The sequence below is a fragment of the Pleurodeles waltl genome, chromosome 7 (assembly GCF_031143425.1).
Source record: "Pleurodeles waltl isolate 20211129_DDA chromosome 7, aPleWal1.hap1.20221129, whole genome shotgun sequence".
Lineage (NCBI taxonomy): Eukaryota > Metazoa > Chordata > Amphibia > Caudata > Salamandridae > Pleurodeles > Pleurodeles waltl.
The window spans coordinates 275,576,348-275,595,912 of record NC_090446.1 but is presented as its reverse complement, the minus strand read 5'-3'; the positions used below and the strand labels follow the sequence as shown (position 1 = coordinate 275,595,912).

General features: G+C 44.9%; 1 protein-coding gene across 3 annotated transcripts in view; it reads right to left on the bottom strand.

Moving 5' to 3' along the window:
* The window catches only part of RIPOR3 (RIPOR family member 3), a 451,742-nt gene extending 436,693 nt beyond the window's left edge, over positions 1–15,049 (bottom strand). For 2 of the 3 annotated variants that reach the window (XM_069243644.1, XM_069243645.1), the window contains exon 1: positions 14,817–14,948. The gene's annotated coding sequence lies outside the window, so the exon portion shown is untranslated. Of the gene's footprint in view, positions 1–14,816 lie in introns of all 3 variants that reach the window. The other variant, XM_069243646.1, reaches the window with a different exon arrangement.
* Between the last annotated feature and the right edge of the window lie 4,516 nt (positions 15,050–19,565).

Genomic DNA, 19,565 nt, shown 5'->3' with positions numbered 1-19,565 from the left:
GTTTCTCACCTAGACTATTTTAAATATGTTATGCCTTCGTATGTTACGATGTGCTATGTTTTGCTATGTTATGATTAGGGTTCCTCTCTTCAGCATTTACTTTGTGGTATATTTTAGTAGGCATTTTACAGTGTTTTCACAGACTCTGAAAAGCAGCGATTGTCAGCGTTAGCCATTTCAGTGAGAATCATTTTGCCAGAGACTGTATTTTAACAGTGTTTACAAATTTAGCAGGACTCTCTCTGACATCTTGTGATGCACGTGAGAGTCTCCTTTGCTCATTCTGTGCACAGCAGAAGGGATGGACTGGCTTATCGGGCAATCAAGCAGTGCCTGCAGGGCTGGCCTGGCAGGTCCATTTGTGGGCCATTTTTAGGTTGAGCCTAGATGGCGCTTGCACTGTCTTGAGACATGTAGTATCTACTCTGTGGGCCAACAGCCCACATCTTACTTTTTATTTGTTTGTTAATGTGTCATTTAAAAATCCTTCCTTCCAAGTAGTTAATGTTTGTTTCTTGTCCTCCCTTTTGTTTCACGCCTATAGAGTAGCACCCCAGGGATTGTCTCCTTCAAATTATCCTGTTGTAGTTCCTGCCTCAGGGACTCTTTTTCTAAGTGAGAAACTGCATTTCAGAAGATTGTTCGTATTTTGACTAGCTCTCACTTATCTCCTTCTTCGCACCTCCTCAACCAGTCCGTGCCGGTTTCTTCTCTTACCCTACCCTGCTCATTAATATTGCAGACCAGCTCGTTAGCAGGATTCCGTATTGCTGCTTTTAATCACCGCTTTCAGACACCCCAACTTTATCCATACACCACACAGGGCTCCTGGGACTTTTCTCGCGGCTGTCCCGTCAGCCTCAACCAGTCCGCAGCTTGTCGGCTTCAGCGGCCATACCGATGCCAAACCTGGAGCCTGACATCCAGTACAACTTATTGGCATTCCACACCTGGGTTACGCCAAACCTGTTTAGATAGTAATCGAGCATCCACGGCACTACATTTAATCGCAGTCTGTAGGACTTTGGAAGCAGCCCGCTCCTCGCCCATGTTGCTTTGTATCCATCCCTTCTCCGAACATCAAGTTGCTTTCTAATCCATACCCCCAACCTTCCCTGTGTTGTCTCGGTGCTCACCACCCAACCCTCCACTGTTTTTTTTATTATTCTCTGACCAGAGTTTAGGCTTTCAGCCACCACGGAAACAGCCATACTCTGGTTCGAACATGCTCTGCACATGCCTCATGGGACTTTGCCCCAGGCTCCCCTGTTTGCAATCACCGCTTTTAACTCCCCAGCTTTATCCATTCTCTGCACAGGCTTACTGGGACTTTGCTTGAGGCTCTCCCATCTGCCTCACCCAGTCCGCAGCTTGTTGGCTGCAGTGGCCATCCTGGTGCCAAACTCGGAGCCTGACACCCAGTACAACTTTTCAGCATTCCACAGCTGGCCTATGCCATCTTGCTTAGTAATCGAGCACCCATGGCTCTACATTTAATCACAGTCCGTAGGACTTTGGAAGCAGCCCCACTCCTTGCTCGTGTTGCTTTCATATCCATTCCCCCCAGCCAACCCCATGTTGCTTTCCCATTCATCACTCCACTCTTCCCTGTGTTACTTCTGGGCTAACCGTCCAACCCTCCCCCTTGTTTTTATTCTCTAACCAGAGTCCAGCCTCTCACCCCACTTTTTTTTAGCCATCTTTTTCACTGTTGGGAGCCTCTTTCATTTTGGTGCCTGGGCCTATTTTCTGTCCCAGTCCAAATGACCACAGCAGATGCCTGTGTGTGTGTGTGCATGCATGACACACCCATTATTAGGGTTGCGTTGCAGGGGTATCTCTCAGTCATAGACGAGTTACCTAAAAAACATGCCCAGAAATGAACTGTTTTCTGAAAATTATAAATATGGTTCAGTTGAACACAGGATTCCCCTGCACCCCCTCCCGTGTGCTCCAATCCTTACATTACCTTGGATCGTGGGCCTAAGCACTGAGAAGGAGTTAATTATGGAAATTTAAATACGAGGAGAATGCCATATTGTAAATAGTTGTCTTGAATGAACCCCATAGGACTATGGGACAGAGTTCCATCTTTCTGTCACCACAAATGCAAAGTAACAACACACCCAGCACTATCTCTATCTGAAGGCCTACAGCGCACCCAAGCTTGGGAGGCATTCCAGAAGAGCTGAATGCGGGGAGCTGTTGGGGGAGGGGGTTCAGGGATACAAGGACAGGTGGCAGTTGGAGTGAGTCAAGAATGTAATTGTGGTAGTGGGTGCTTCAGAGTAAGAGAGATGACAAGTGACTCGCGAGTGGGACTTCCCAGTGCCGGGGTCTTGCATTTGGGCTTCACAGCTCTCTAATGGAGCACTGCCTTTCAACACTCTTCACTAATGGCATGACCCTTGGCAATATTTTATTGTGATTGACAGCACAGGGCCCTATCAGGCCTTGCCCTGGCAATCACAATGTACATGTGACTTGGCCAGACAATTTCTCCAGAAAAGTGACCAAAAGCAAAGCACTGGATCCAGTTGCATAACGAAACTTGAAGAGGCTCTCCAGCAAAGTATATGAAGGGGCCCCGTCCCCACCCAGATAGGAGCTCCAAGGCCAGGGGCCCGCTGCCCCTGTGCAGTATACTCTACTTAGGGGGGTCACTGGAGCTCATAAGCCCCCTCGCACCGCAGGGGCTCTGGGGGCTACTGTTCACAAGTGACTGGAACCAGAGGGTTAAGGAACTCTACACCGGAACCGTGCTGGGGGCCAGCAGAGCGTAAATAAAAAAAATATAAATTCTACTACTGTATGTGAGCGTGCGCTGGTGCATAAATACATGCATGTGCATGCGTGTGCTAGTGTATGTGTGATTGTGTATGTATAGGTATGCAAGTCTGCTGGCACGTGACCTTTGTATTTTTGTGGCACTTCTTGGTATTGTGGGGCCAACCATCACCTGAAGAGGTCCATCCTGGGTAAAATGCTGTACTCGGAATATTGGTGGTGAATTCATGACACTGTGGGTCATCACTGGTATGATGCTGCCTACTCAGGGCAAAACATTAGCACAGGCAGATTGATGGTGATTTTTGTGACTTTTGAGCCATTCATGGGCTGATTGCGTCCACTCTCAGCAAAACATTACCCTGACATGTTTGTAATGCTTCCTGGCTATTTGGGGCTGGACTGGTTCTCTTAGTCTTTTAATCCTGCCCAGTCGGCTTTTGACTCAGCAGCCATGATTAATAACAGACATGATTTCCTCTCTTATATAGGTGGACTTTATTGGTGGCAGGACTCAACGGCAGCTACTGATACTGCTTAGGGTTGCTGCGTTCTCCCTCCCACGATAGTGCTGCACCTGAAAATGCACAATATGTAGCTAATGATTTGGTGTTAATTTAAATCTTGGGTCACAAACAACAACACCTTAATGAACCAGGCGAGAGCTTCAGCATGCAGTGGTAGACAGTAGGACGATGGGTATAGCTAGAGGAACGGTTCTAATTGGGGATTTTGAGCAATTGTGCTGCCCCAAAGGAGTCTGTTCTCCAGGGTTAGCCAGAGGGTCATTACAGTGAAACCTGTGGTGCAAGTCACAGTGGTACCAGAAGAGACATAATTCACAAAAGCCCCCCCTCTGCACTGAGGTCTAGGAGGTGTGATGAGGCACGAAGGTCTTGTTTGTATCAGCACCATCTCACTCCCAGCTTCTTCCACAAGCTCTCTGCGGGCACCATGTTCCATGTTGCATCTCCATGACCTCCACACCCTACTTTGCTTAGTCTTCAAAGTTTGGGTAGTACAGTTGAGCAGACCTGGAGGTGTGGTTTGAACCGGATGAAGATGGCCTCTCCATGAATTTCTGGTCCGCAACTCAAGCAATTAAAATTATTTGTTGCCTGTAGATGTGACATGTCTCCCCGAAAATGAAGTTTAGTGTATTTGCCTCATCAGAGACTTATAGGCTTGACTTGTGTGGGAGGTGGTTTGAGCCCATGACATTGATGAGTGTATGAATAACAGTGAGCACAGAGAAGAGTGGAATAAAAAGTGCCACATAAGTGATTCGAGTACCAACTATGTGTCCTGAGGTTTCTTTGTCAGACTGGGGGATGTGTGGGGCCTAAACATAACATTTTGGTGATGAGGTTGCAGGACAGATGTCCCCACCTTGACATCACTGGATGGGTGCTATGTGGTTGCAGGGAACTAACTAGTACCTGAAGACTAATCCCATGTTTAGGCCCTGCACCAGACTGTGCTGTCACACTACTAGTAACAGTGCACAAAGTTGGCAGTAGGCCCCACAGCTCTGGTGACTTTGTTGGTCAGGGTGAAGATGGGCGGCCTATGAGGCAGCGCTCACATCGCTGCAAGCAGTGCATGTTTCCACAGAGTGGTGAGCAGGCTTCTGAGGCAATGTGATGAGTCGTGATGATCACCATGGGGTGCAATGGTGGCTATGCACCACTAAAATATGGCAAGTGATGGCCGCCAGCGTTCCCAGAGAGGTTCGAGGACACCCACTTGAGAGAGCAAGACTGAAGGACTTTTGTTGGCAAGGTGTACGTCCTGTGAATGACGGAATCAACGTATTAATATAATAGACCACCACAATGTGCATGCAATGATACTAAACTTAAAAAAAAGGAGAGAAGTAATACATCAACAAAAAAAGAACAATTAAACAAATAGACTGAAACTGAACACATGCAGGGGTACTCCCACTAAGGGACTACCAGGACTATGGGCAAGAGTGCATGCAGTTGCCAGGTTCCAAGGGGGAAAAGAGACCACAGCCCATGTACAACAGAGGGGCCCATAAATAAAAGGAACAAGCCAGGGTGGAACAGGTGAGAAGGGCAATGGCGTAATATTAGCCCTGGCAGCCCCCGTGATGCAGAGGGGACTGAGCGCCAGGGTGGCCCTCCAACACAACCTGCACTGTGCTTGAGCGGGGGCCCGTGGCCTGTGAGCTCGACTGGGTAAGGGAAACCTACATGTACTCTGCAGGGGGAGGCTGAAGTTTTGTTACACCACTGGAGAGGGGTGCGACAAACAACCAAGCTGAGTAGCAAAACCACAAAGACCCCACGACCTGAGCCGACGGCGAGGTCAGAAGGAAACTGAAGTCAAAGACACGGGGGTCAACCAATGTGACGTAGAAGCAGCAGTTCAATACCCTCGTAGGACATCCTGCCCTGCAGCCCAGCAAGTTGAGGGTATACACTTATGGACCCCGGAAATTCCTTCTGTTAGCTAGCATGTTTGTACTACACTTGTAGCACAAAGGGGGAGTTACCCCACCCAAGGTGTATGTCACCCAGGGCGGCCATGGTTCTTTACTGAGTTGTCAGACAGGCCAAGAACTGCAGATTGTCTGGTTTGCATTGCAAGTCCGCACCTTGAAGCTGGAAGAGTGCATGGACAAGTTCCACAGAATGTTCCAAAAAATTGGGGCCAATATTTACTAACAGCTTGCGTTGTCCTTGAATGACCATTCAAGGCAGCACAAGTGCTTAGCTGGGATTCAAAAAGCAATGCAAGGGGTGATTTGCGCCACTTGCATGGCTTTGTAAAGAAATGTAACTAAATCAGCAGGCAGAGCTGCTTTGTGTTACACTTTGTTGTGGTGGGTGCTCCATGAGTGGAGCACGTCGTTTATCCACCTGTGGAAATTGATGCAATCCAAGATTTACAAACACTTGTAAACCCGGGTTTGGGAAATGGTGTGCCTACCGCAATGAATTATAACAAGGAGAAATATATATTTTTTTCTTGTTATTTCCACTTTCGAAGGGTGCTGCATTCTGCATCACACACAGAAAGAGCAAATTGCTTATTTAGATGTTTTTCTGTGGGGAGGGAAATACAATCCTGCCCATAATGCAGGCACCTTTGCAGCAAGGCACAAGGGTAACTGTGTTTGCACTAGACAGCTTCAGTGCGCCAGTACTGGGATGGAGCAGAAGTGCTTCATGTCCTAGTAGGTAGTGTGCATTTCTGCTCTCTCCATTTCATGCAAAGCAGAGCAGCAACTTTGCTTGTTGCCCGACGTTTCCTGAAACATTAGTAAATCTGGGCCCTGGCGTCTAAAAGGCAAACAGACAGGACTTCACGTAGACCCCACTGTTCATCCCACCATGTTGGGACACTGCAGGGTGGCGTTTATTCACTGCTCGAAACTGAGGTACTGAAAAAACTAGAAGAGGCAGACATTTTTGAAGCAGTAGAGGAGCCCACACTTGTTGTCTCTCTCCAATAGTGAGGACTAGAAAACCAAAACGGAGATAGTGACTGTGTGTAGATACGCAGCTTCCAAAAGTAGCCATCGAGAAGGAGCGCCAAAAGCCTGAATGGGGGACAATGGTGGGGATTAAGTGGAGCCTGCTGGCGTTTGAAGATAGATTTACTCTCAGGGTACCACCAGATCCTATTGGCACCTATTGTTAAAGATGTGCTGTAAAATGTTAACAAAAATGTGTATAGCGCTTGATTGCCATTGGAATCTCTTGCATCTCTGGGCCTCCAGCACTGCCTGATCCAGTAATATCTGTTCTCTATTTTCAATCCCCTCCATTCATTTTATGCGTTATTTCAACAGTTTCTTATTTTATGGGTGAAAAATAGTATATCCGGCTCTTGGCAAAGTGTGGGACTTCCACTCTCAATGTACTGAACGAGTCTCAGATAGTTCAGCTCAAACCTGAATAATGTATTATTGATAATCATGTGTCTTCCTTCCAGTGCTCTGAAATGGCACTTACAAGTACACCTATGTTAACGCACTTCAAAACACATCGTTGGGACATGTTTTTCAGCGAAATCATAAACGTCAGTGCCTACTATGTTAGAGGTCACTGTGCCTTATATGAAGCCTGAATATTATATTTATATCTAAAAAATGCGAAGTTCATTCCTATTTTTTGTAAGTTTAAATGCATTCCTGCTTAAAAGATTGGGTGCAGTCCAATTTTTCTGGACGTTTAAATACTTGGCCGAAACAATAATAATAGGTCTCAATAGTTAGGGGACATTTTAGTCAGAAACCTACTGTTTTACATTATTTATTGAACACTGGAAAGCAGAACAGTCAATAGGAGTTGTCGTAGTCCTGTTGTGGATAACAGAGAGCTTGGCTCCTAAAGAAATGCACAAATCTGCACTCTCATGTACACTAAATCCCAAAAGGTGCTGATTTATACATTTCAGGTGTTTACATTTGTTTCCAAGAGCTCCATCCGGGCATAGCACCAATCATTAGACCATCATATATTGTTATGTAATTATTTCCATCATGTCTTTGAGTCAAAAGCATTTGGACAAATTATGCCATCCGCATGGGAACTGTGTAGTTTCAGAGCGCTGATACTTCTGGGAGAGAATTTCATTTCAGGCCAGCGGGCGATCAGATTGCACAGCTGTGGGCAATTTATCTGAAAATGAAGAAAGCAAACATGTTCTGTTTTGCGACGCTAATTTGATTGTGGGCAGGGGGTAGAGTGGAATTCCTGCTCACACCCCCTTTGTGTGTAATTGACATAGACTAGATCCCTCTGGGCTCCACGAATCTCTACATTTCCTGAAGCGCGCCTGGTCTCTGAAAGAGTCACATGCGCAGTTGACAAACCAGATCCCTAACGCCTCCCTCGTGGAGACTAGCATATGGGCCCAATGTATGGAAACATTGGAGTGTATACAGGATGGACATGGATCTCAATTAGGGACTGTCTGAGATAACAGGTGCAACACCTGCCTTAACCCTTGGAACCGTTGCCTCGCTCTTTGGTACTCCTGGACCTTCCCTTGCTACCCTTTGTCTCTGGAGTTAGTAAGAGAGCAGCAGGAGCAGAACCTAAACAAGGATTTTCATGCCAATATTTATGGAAGCTTAGAGTCACCTTAGCGTCATTTATTTTGGCGCTAAAGCAGCGCTACCTTAACTCCATATTCATATTTTGGCGCTAGACCCACTAGCATCCAAATAGTGGTGTTAGGGCCATTTTCAGGATGCTTGAACCCACCTTGTGTCAATGAGATAAAGGGTAGGCGTTCCCGTCCTAAAAATGACACTAGCTCCTCATTGCCATATTTAATTCCTGGCTCATAAATGACGTGCGGGTGGGAGGCAGACCAAACAATGGCGCTAAGCCTTCTTAGCGCCATTATTTAACGCCTGGTCAGACCAGGCGTTAAAATGCAAGTAGGCCCATTTCCATGGGGAAACACCATGGAATGGGCACAAAGATGCCCACCCCAACACCCAGTAACACCACCACCCACACCATAGGGACCTTACAGGAGGAGGGAGCCCATCCCAGGTAAGTTTCAGGTAAGTGTTTGTGTATGTGTGTGTGGCGTGTTCTCTATTAAATGCCTCCCCTAAAAATTGTGCAGAAGGTGAAGTGTGATGTGTTGGGGCAGGAGGAAGATTTATTCAATGCTTACTTGGGTTAGTTACAGTGGCGGTATTAAGATATGCTCTGTTGTAGGATTTACTGTGCCATACCATGTTACGTCACTTGTTATAACTTATACTCCTGTTATGCTAGGTTGGGTAAACATTATCTTATGCTTTCTGTTATATTATGCATTCAATTCTGAACTTTGTGTATGTAGTGTTATGTATGTATAGTTTGTAACCTGTTATATGTTAAGCTCTGCATTGTTTACATAGTCCTAAAGCCTGCTGGGACAAACAAGCACTTTGGGTGAGGGCTTCTGAACTCTCATTAAATGCTGGCAGTGAAGGTGGCTCTTCACTCCAGCTGTTCTTGGGGGGTGGTAAGTTGGCTTGCTTCAGGACAAATGAGCCTTGAGTTGTTTTCTGAAGGCTGGCAGGCTAGAATGGTTGCAGAGCTCTTCAGGTAGGGGAGTAACACTCGTCTCAACCGCCCGCTCCTTCAGTGGAACCCACTCAGTATTCCCTCCACAAGGCACTAACCTCTGGTCTGAATACATTGTCATTAAACGTGAGGGACTGCACACTGGAATTAAGCCAGAAATACAATGCCATAGGAAAGTGAGTACTGAGACCCTGGAAATAAAACAGAAATCCATCGCCATTAAAAGAGACAGGCGCTGGAAAGAAGCCGAAAATACACCGCTTTTAATGCTGAGGACCCAGAAATTGGCAACAAGCCAGAAATGATTTGCCATTAACAGTGAGGGCCACTGGAAATAAGGAATAAATATACTTTCAAAAATGGCGAGGAGGCAGAAACTGGGAATACACAGTATGAAAGATTCCCCTTGCTGAATTATTAACATTCAAATACCACTCACATTCAAAGTGATATAATACCACGGGAAATAAAACATAGCTCAATTTAAATATAAATCCTTTAAAATAAAAACATTTTTACACAACACAATCAATGTGTCAGATTAATAAAAAACGTAAAAGACAAAATGCAAAACAACATCGATCCAAGGAGGAGAATTCCAGACAAAATGCTCCTATCAATTTCTCAAAAAGAAGATAGACTCCTACTTGATGTGTCACTGGAGATGGCTGCGTATGTTCAATGACATACTGAAATTTGTCTTTGCATAGTGGGTAGTGCTTTTGTATTCAGTCAATGCGTTTCGGTGGTCTCAAACCATATATACCACCTTCCTCTGGACAAATATGTATAATGTCTCCTTCCAAATGAGTATCTTTCATTAATGTAACCAAATTTCACTCTATAGTGATACTTCAAGCAAACACCCCTCTGTCATTCGGGGGTTTCTTCTCTGGAAAGTCGGGGGGGGGGGGGGGTTTACCTGGAAAGTCCTATCAAAGTGTGTCTGCAAAAAGCAAACCACACTCAACACACACACCATTCCAAAGTGTCTACTTGACATCCATAGTGCCTAGTAAGCTGAAAATGAATAAATACAACAGGGGTACTAGGCTAGAGTACCTGCAACGCCATCATTCAGTCTGTGTGTCTTTCTGTAACAGAAAACCGGAATATATACTTCCAGATATATACTGCTATTAATAGTGAGGATCCAGTCCCTTGAAATAAGCCAGAAATATACTGACATTAAAAGTGAGGGCCCAGAGACTAGACGTATTCCAGAAATATACTGTCATTAAAAGTGAGGGCCCAGAGACTAGACGTATTCCAGAAATATACTGTCATTAAAAGTGAGGGTCCAGAGACTAGACGTATTCCAGAAATATACTGACATTAAAAGTGAGGGCCCAGAGACTAGACGTATTCCAGAAATATACTGTCATTAAAAGTGAGGGCCCAGAGACTAGACGTATTCCAGAAATATACTGCCATTAAAAGTGAGGGCCCAGAGACTAGACGTATTCCAGAAATATACTGCCATTAAAAGTGAGGGCCCAGAGACTAGACGTATTCCAGAAATATACTGTCATTAAAAGTGAGGGCCCAGAGACTAGACGTATTCCAGAAATATACTGCCATTAAAAGTGAGGGTCCAGAGACTAGACGTATTCCAGAAATATACTGCCATTAAAAGTGAGGGTCCAGAGACTAGACGTATTCCAGAAATATACTGTCATTAAAAGTGAGGGTCCAGAGACTAGACGTATTCCAGAAATATACTGTCATTAAATGTGAGGGTCCAGAGACTAGACGTATTCCAGAAATATACTGTCATTAAAAGTGAGGGTCCAGAGACTAGACGTATTCCAGAAATATACTGACATTAAAAGTGAGGGTCCAGAGACTAGACGTATTCCAGAAATATACTGTCATTAAAAGTGAGGGTCCAGAGACTAGACGTATTCCAGAAATATACTGACATTAAAAGTGAGGGCCCAGAGACTAGACGTATTCCAGAAATATACTGACATTAAAAGTGAGGGTCCAGAGACTAGACGTATTCCAGAAATATACTGTCATTAAAAGTGAGGGTCCAGAGACTAGACGTATTCCAGAAATATACTGTCATTAAAAGTGAGGGTCCAGAGACTAGACGTATTCCAGAAATATACTGTCATTAAATGTGAGGGTCCAGAGACTAGACGTATTCCAGAAATATACTGTCATTAAAAGTGAGGGTCCAGAGACTAGACGTATTCCAGAAATATACTGACATTAAAAGTGAGGGTCCAGAGACTAGACGTATTCCAGAAATATACTGTCATTAAAAGTGAGGGTCCAGAGACTAGACGTATTCCAGAAATATACTGACATTAAAAGTGAGGGCCCAGAGACTAGACGTATTCCAGAAATATACTGACATTAAAAGTGAGGGTCCAGAGACTAGACGTATTCCAGAAATATACTGTCATTAAAAGTGAGGGTCCAGAGACTAGACGTATTCCAGAAATATACTGTCATTAAAAGTGAGGATCCAGAGACTAGACGTATTCCAGAAATATACTGACATTAAAAGTGAGGGCCCGAAACACTGGACCTAACCCAGAAATTCACTGCCATTAAAAGGGAATGGTCCATACATAGAACTGAGACACACATACAATGCCATTAAAAAGTGTGAAACCAGACACTTGAAGTAATCCAGAAATCCATCGCCATTAAAAGAGACAACCACTGGAAATAAACCAAACATATTCTGCCATTATGGTGAGGATCTGGAAATACGACAAAAGTGATTTGACAGTTATAAAAGTGAAGGCCTCGTACACTGGAAAGGAGCAAGGAATACACTGCCAGACCCAGGAAACCAGCCAGACATACACTGCAATAAAAAGTTCCATACTTAGAATTAAGCCACAAATACACCGCCATTAATAGAGAAAGATGTTTTGTTGCATCCATGTCAACAGCGGAACAAATATGATGAGATTCCCAGGAACCTCATGGGCCCATCAACATATTTTACATGGTTCTGCGCCATATCAGTGCTTTAAATGGGCAGGTACTATCCGGTACTGAGTACCTGCACTTCCTTAAGTCGAAAGAGAGAGTACCTGCACTTCTCAGGAGCAAACAGGTACTCCAAAGAGTGAGTACCCCACCCCATATTTCCACTTCACTGCTTTGAAGTTATCTCCCATGTTGAACGTGGAGTGGTGCCCAAGAGATCGCGCAGGTGAAGGTCATCTGGGGAGAAGGGTTTTGAAGATGGCTATAATGTCGGAGCAACTGTTGAGGTTTACATTTGAGATGTGGCAGAAATGTCTACCCCTAGCGTATTGAATGCCTGAGCCGTGAGAGCGTTCATGCGCTTAATATAAACGAAACAAAAAAAAAAAAAAATACCTACCCCGTCGGCACAGCTGTTTGGCTTGGACTTAGCGGACCATCTGATTCATGGAAATACATTGATGTGGTCCTCTCTTGCAGCCGGCGGCTGCGCACCGCCACAAATCGCGTCAGTCGGAGGGAGATTTTACGAGCTCCATTTAGATGTTGCGGCGCGTGGTGACCGCTGACTAACGGGCGCCCTCCCAAATCATGCGGACTATCGACAAGGGCTGCTTGTTCCCCATGGTCTGGGGGAGCCCCCTGATGAGAGGCAGCAGAACAGGCAGCCTCGTGGCCCCCGAGCTGTCCACCACTCTCCGTTCTTCAGAGTAAAGTAACAATTTTACGTTCTGTTTAATGCAGCCCTTGCTGGTTTACATAGTGCCACTTTAAAAAGCAGGTGCGATTGTAAGTGTTTACGTATGAGCTAAGCGCTATGTTGCCGACTGTAGATTCAGACTACCTAGATTCTAATCAAGGATTCCTCACGCAATCGCACTGTGTGATCTTGGGCATGTTTTCCATCGTCTTAGCTTCTTATAAATGGATAAAACGCAGGAGGATAGTAAATAATGGGTTGAGCACTGCTCAATTTGAGCCGGTGGTTGCAGGGGGTGAGTACCGGCATTCACTTTTGGGACTGACACTATTTTTTTCTTCATCAGACCTTAACCAACAACCAGACAAAGTAAGCCAGAAAGGAGGAAAAAGAAAGCGGACGAGAGGCAGAGAAAGAGTGAGAAAGCAGGGACAAAAAGAATGTGAGAAAGTAACGTAAAGAGGAAAGGAGTATATGGTAGTGGAGGAAAGAAGCATAAGGTGGAAGCCATAGACTGTACAGCGCTACCTTCTTGCATTTTACAGATTACCCACTAGCGCATGATGCAAGATATACAAGTATAATATAAATATATTTATATCATATATACATAGCTGAATACTACAACTCAGTGGTGCACAGTTACTCGACCTTGGAAGGATGACAGGTTGCATCAGAAGTATTGGAAAAGGAACCAGTGGGCAGTAAGGCATCCACAGCCCTCAGCAGCGACCCTCAGCAGGCTATAACTAGGAGTAGTCCCTTCACCTGGCAACACATCCAGAAACTGGCACTGCCTTGTAAGGTCAACCACGCACCTTAAGGGCAATGCACATGCCCTGACGGAACTAGAAGTAACAACATTTTGGTGGAGGTGAATTGCTATGGTCTTAAAAGTCCCATCCTTGTAGAGCATGAACCAATACCCAGTGTCAATTAGAGACTCTTTGGCCACAGCGTTTTCCGCATAATTTCGGATTTAGCGAGGCATATCCTCGCAGAGCCCCGCAGAATATTTGTCTGGTAGTCCTCATGCCTGTTCCAGATCCATCCAGGTGATCGCAGATGCAGGCGTTTGTGCACAGTTAACGAGTGGATCCAGCGGGAAGAAGATGCAATGATCTTTTGGTTCGACCCCTCATCCTCTTTCTCCCCAGTTCCCTATCTTACCGAAGGGCCGAGATATAGAAACTAACAATACCCCATTTGGAAAGCCCGTAAACTGAGGTAGGTATCAAGCACCTCAGGTGAACCCTTTCTCACCAGTGGCCGGGGTGAAGAAGGGCAGAGCGCCATGAAGCCTCTAGACCCAACAGCATCCTACAGGAAAATATACAAGAGCGGCAAACTGGACCCAAGTCTGGAAAGTGAATCACCGAAGAAATGAGTGGGCAGGAGGCACCGTTGCCCTATGCCAAGTGCACAATGCCAGCCAGCTTCTAACTGATGAGCGCTACAAATTAGACAAGTGCTTGAAATTGAAATATAAAAGTGCAGGTCTTCCTACCTCAGAGTCTACTGAGCAGTGCATGAACTCGCCCCTTAAAATTATTGAACCTATTGTGAGATATGCCTGTACTGGCCCACTAAAAGTATTGGATCCATGCTAATAAGTTCCAGTACTCATTCATTAAAAGTATTGCACCCGGCTGAGAAATACAGCTAAGCTCCCTTTACAAATATTGCTCTCGTGCTGAGATATGCAAGTACGCATGCATTAAAAGTATTGCACCCCGCTCAGAGGTGCAGGTACTATCCCATTAAAAGTACTGCACCCTGCTGAAAAGTGCAGATGCTCTCCCTTTAAATGTATTGAATCAATATAGCGAAGTTTCAGTATTCATCCATAAAAAGTATCGAACCTACGCCGAGAAGTACTAGCAGTCTCCCATTAAAAGTACTGCACCCTTCTGAAAACTACTGGTACTCTCCCTTTAAAGTATTTAACTAATGATCAGAAGTGCTTGTACTCTCCCATTAAAGGTACTGAACCCTGCTGAGAAGTGCCAGTGCTCTCCCGTCAGAAGTATCGAACTCATGATGGGGAGTTCTGATGCCACCCCGTCCAAAGTAACGATGTTCAGATACTCAGTATTTGACAGTTCCTGCGGCGTAAAAGCACTGGACTGCAGACAACACCAGAGGCAAAGAGCATCTGCAGTACTATACCTAGAGGGACCACTGCCAAAAGTGACCCAAACTTTATAATCTTTACATTTCTTTCCAAATCGTTTTACCCCAGAAGCTCCATGGACGCAGAATTCAAAGTACAGACGAGTCTTAGCGGAGTGAAGTAAGACGTGGTAACTCACCCGAGTGCCCCCTCTCGCAGGCTGCCGCTCCCTCGGCTCCCCCGGAGTTGTGTTTATTTCCAGAGCATGCGGTACCCAGATAGCAGCCTTATCCCCCGGGCCAGGCTGCGTGATGTCAGCGGGGACGTCCAAGAAACGCCAGGGCAGGCCGGGCGGCTCGCGTGCGCCTTGAGGCCATCGGAGGGCCGCTAGGCGCCCCGCATGTCAGTTAGAGCAGCGCTTCCCAACACTGCGAGTCCCCTCAGTGTGCTGCAGCTGGATGCAGGGCTCCCTCCCGCCTCCCCCACGCAGTCTGGCAGGGGGATTGGGAAAATGCGGCTAATTGAAAGGACATGCCGGGCTGTGCTCACGTCTTGAACCCTCTGCTATTAATCACCAGGCATCTGATGCCTGCCCCGCTTCGGAGGGGGTCGGGGGCTGGCCCTACATTCTCTGTTTACATGGGTTTACACGATGCTTTCTCTCCGCTAATCACAAACAGCCCTCTGCCGAAGGCCCCAAGTCCCGCCCGCCCTCTGCTCTTCACTGGAATTTATTTGGGACAATTTACTATATTTTAAAGTTTAGAAACGTTTCTAACATTTTTCTGCGGTTTGCATTTTTCATCTTAAATCTTTATTAGCCCCTTTAGATTATATACGCATGTTTTTATAACACGCCCACGTAAAACATACATTTGTGCAGAGAAGGTTTTACTGGGTAAATACGGATTTGCTATCTGCTCGTTTTGGGATTAGCAACGTTGAAACTGGGACCTCTCTCTAAAGAAAAACGTAAACGTCCACTAGGGTTTTACAAGGCCATCGATACGGTTAGCTTTTTTCTAATTGTGGCGGACAAGGGGGGCTATTGGAAGAGAACTAAAGTAATTAGCATGAGCTCACACAATTAGGTTTCTTTCGGGAGCCGGGATTCAACGTTAAATTGCTTGGGTCTACACTCCGAGCATTTTATAACTTAATATGGGCTTGTAAATCTCCGACTCTGACCCAGCAGCGAGAAACCAGTGCTGAACAGTAGCAAAATGTATTTCCATCTCTCCCTGCATACAACCAAGGGCCTGGTAAATGCTTCAGCAATATGAAAAATCAATTACTACAGTAGCTTCCAGCTTGGCTTACTTCAGTTTTTTGTCCCAGACAAGGGCAGCAACCAAGGAAGTAGCCAACGAACTAAATGACATCCCACTTTGGTCTCTATTCCTATTGTGCCACCCCTAACAGAAGAATTCCATTGACCATGCCATCCTTCCTTTTATCTTTGCGTCCATTCTTTTCGTCTTCCATCGACCTGTTCACCCTTTCATCATTCCCTGCAACTATCCTTTCGCCATTCTATCTTTCCATCCGTTCTATCACGCATCCGCCAGTTTAGCCATCCTTTCACTCATTCATCTGTTCAACCATTCATCGTTTATTCTGTTATACTTTCTTTCAATGATACTTTCAACCTTCAACCCACCCACCCTTCCGTTCATCCACCCTTTAACTACCCATCAGTACACCCTTCAGACCATTCATCCATCTTTTTACTCAGTTATCCATCTGTTGACCCATCGATTATCCCACCCTTCTACCTGTCTTTTCTTTACTGCATCTTTCTGTTCTTTTAACATTCTATAGTTTCATTCATTCGCCTGTCTTTTCATCTTTCCAAACATCCTTTGAATCCTTTCGTCATTGCACCCGCGCGTTCACCCTTCCATTCAACCATTCTTCTCCCTTTGCTTCTTTTCGCCTCCCTTCCTTTCGCCTTTGCTTGTATTCACTGTGCCTTTAAATCTTTCTGCCTTTCACGGTTACAGCCTTCATTTAATCCTTTATGTTACTTTTTCGTCTTTCCTTTCATATTTCCTTACTTTCATCCATCCCTACTACCCTCTTTCTCTCTTATACCTACATGCCCATTTTCTTTTCTCTCCTACATATTTTTTCTTTCTTACTGTTTCGCCTATATATCTATTACTCTATCATCCTTATTTTCTCTCCACCTCTTTGTCCTTCTTTTTACCATTTAGAAGTCCTCCTTCACGGTCTCCTTTTCTGTGCTTGCCTGCACACCCTGATAACGAACCAGCAACGTTGGGACCCAATATCCCACCTCATAGTTTCTATTGGCAACCCCACCCCCACTTCAGATGCTAAAGCAGGTGTTCACTTTGCCACCCAAACCCACTTTACCCTCTGTGGACAAATCTCTTCTGACTTTGGGTTGTGCTTAGTTTGTAAAAAAACATAGGTGAAGGACTGCAGTTTTTTCATATAAAACAGCAGCCTACAGGCTTACTGAATACCAAGGCTGCCTAACCTTGATTCCACCTCATGTCTTTTCTTCTCACAGTTCTTTTTCATCACTGCTTTCCGCATTTATCTCTTTTTTCTGATCATTCTCTTCCTCGTTCTTTCTCCTCTTCCTGCCTTTCTTTTTCTTGCTCTTGGTCAAAGTCTGATGATGAAAAATAAGTCAGCCTCTCCAAATAATGAGTGCTAGTGCCACCACGAGCAACCATCAGCCCAGGGAAAGCACTGTCTGTATGTCATTCCGAAAATACAATCCCTTGTTTACATTACTACCAGTGCTCTGTGCCAGATCTACGGTTAGATCCTTCTGTGCCCCAGGACCTCTACACTAAATTCACTCTCTGGTGGGCTCTGAGGAATCACTGCACTTCCCCCCTCTCCTTCGAGAAGTGAACCACAGTTATTGATAAAGACTCTCACCTATTGTGCCAGACTTGGATTATCCTGTCCATTTTTATGACACTCCTCCTCAGCTGCCCCTTGAAGTCCCGGTTGATCAGACACCTAAGCCAGCATGCCTTCAACATCCTCGGGTCTCAGTTCTATGTTCCACTATGAGAGGTTTCACACACTGGACATATTTGGTGATGCCATCCGCGTCACACCATTCTGTTAGCAGATTGGCTGTGTATCCCCATCACCAGGTTACTTAGTGACTATCCTGCAACTCTTTAATTTCATCTGTTCCCACTCCCAGGGGTCTCTAAATTCTCCGGTGAGTGGGGAGCAGCAATTTAACAAAACTTAAAATGCATTAATAAAGACGTACATTTGCAGAACCACCTCTGTCCAAGTGAAACTGGATAGGTATGCAACAGTATCATTTGAATTATACTTTACATGTACTATGAATTTTGACTTTGTATTGTCCATTGCGTGTAAGTCCATCACTCTCCATTAAGTATCTTGGTCCCATTTAGATGGGTACTAAGGCCCATATTTATACTTTTTTAGCGCCGTATTTGTGCCGATTTTGACGGAAAAGCGGCGCAAACTTACAAAATACAATTGTAAATACGGCACTACCGTGGTGGCGTTAGGGGACGCAATCGGGGCCGCAAGAAAAGTAGCACATCACTAGTGATGTGCCTCTTTCTAGTAAATATGACCTTAAATGATTCTTGCTAGGACTACGCGTAATCACAGAAAAGGAATTACGAGAGACGAGAGACAAGATCCTGTTGGACCCTGAAAGTTACAGGGGTACAGTTAGTTAATTGGTCTGGTGCTTCCACGTCAAATGTTAGTAAAAAAACTTCAAGCACATCTTTAACATCTTCAGGCTCAGAAACTTTGAGGTTGTAGTTTGTCTCTGTGAAAACAAAATTTCCAAAAATGCAACAGTACTGTAGGTTTCCTGTATCTTCTCAGGCTGAGCAACATGGATGCACATGCCTGGGCCATAACTTTGGACACAGTATTACGCATATTGAAATAAGCTGAATAATTTTTAAGACAGATGCTGGGCAGAGGTAGAAAGAAGATTCTTAGGCCCATATTTATACTTTTTTAGCGCCGCTTTTGTGCCGCTTTTTGATTTGAAAGCGGGGCAAACTTACAAAATACAAATGTATTGCGTCAAAAAGTAGCCCGAATGCGGCGCTAAAAAAGTATAAATATGGGCCTAAGAATCTTCTTTCTAAAGGTCACATTTTTTTTGCTTGTCTCTTAGGGTACTCTCTGTATAGATGTATATTTTAGTATTTCTAGAGCAGAAACCTATGTAGTTAGCAACTGAGTATCGCTGTTTGGTGAAAAGTTGCATATACGTTTTTCAGTGAAACTGAGCCTTGAGTTCTTGCGAAAAATGGGTGATGATGGTTTTGAAATCCAGGCATGCTAATTGTGGTGGTGAAAACATCTACCACACTGCGATCTTTTTGGAACAGCTTGCCAGAAAAACTGTGCAAAATATTTAAACTTGGTTGTAGAGCAACAGTTTGTCCGGATCTTTCATCAGCATGAGGAAGCCTGGTATTATGGGGTTATAGAAATGGAATCTAAGCAGAATGGTATGGATTATTCAATATGTCGATCTTTATTACAGGCTCTGGAAAGCTGCAACAGTAGCATGCTTCAGCAACTGTGAGCTAGGGGTGGGCAAAATCACAGTTTTTAGGTTGAAGCCTACGAGATAGCAGAGCTGTCTGGGTTGGAAAGACTTCTTGGAAACATTCGGAAAGCTGCCCTGGGAATGCATTCTGCTCATTGCTTACAATTCAGTTTTGCAACTCACAGTTGCTTGCTTTCTATATGCTGGCTTTATTTGTTTTAGGCTCTACACTCTGTATTTGTCCCTCTCGTGAAGCATAGCTTGTTTACTGTATTCTTCCACAAGTGAGTGTTTTTCTGTAAACAGGCCTTTATATTTTGTCATATCTTGTCACATTTGCAGTGCATTCAAACACAGAGGTCAACTGTTGAGCTCTGTCTTCCAAGGGAGTTTGGT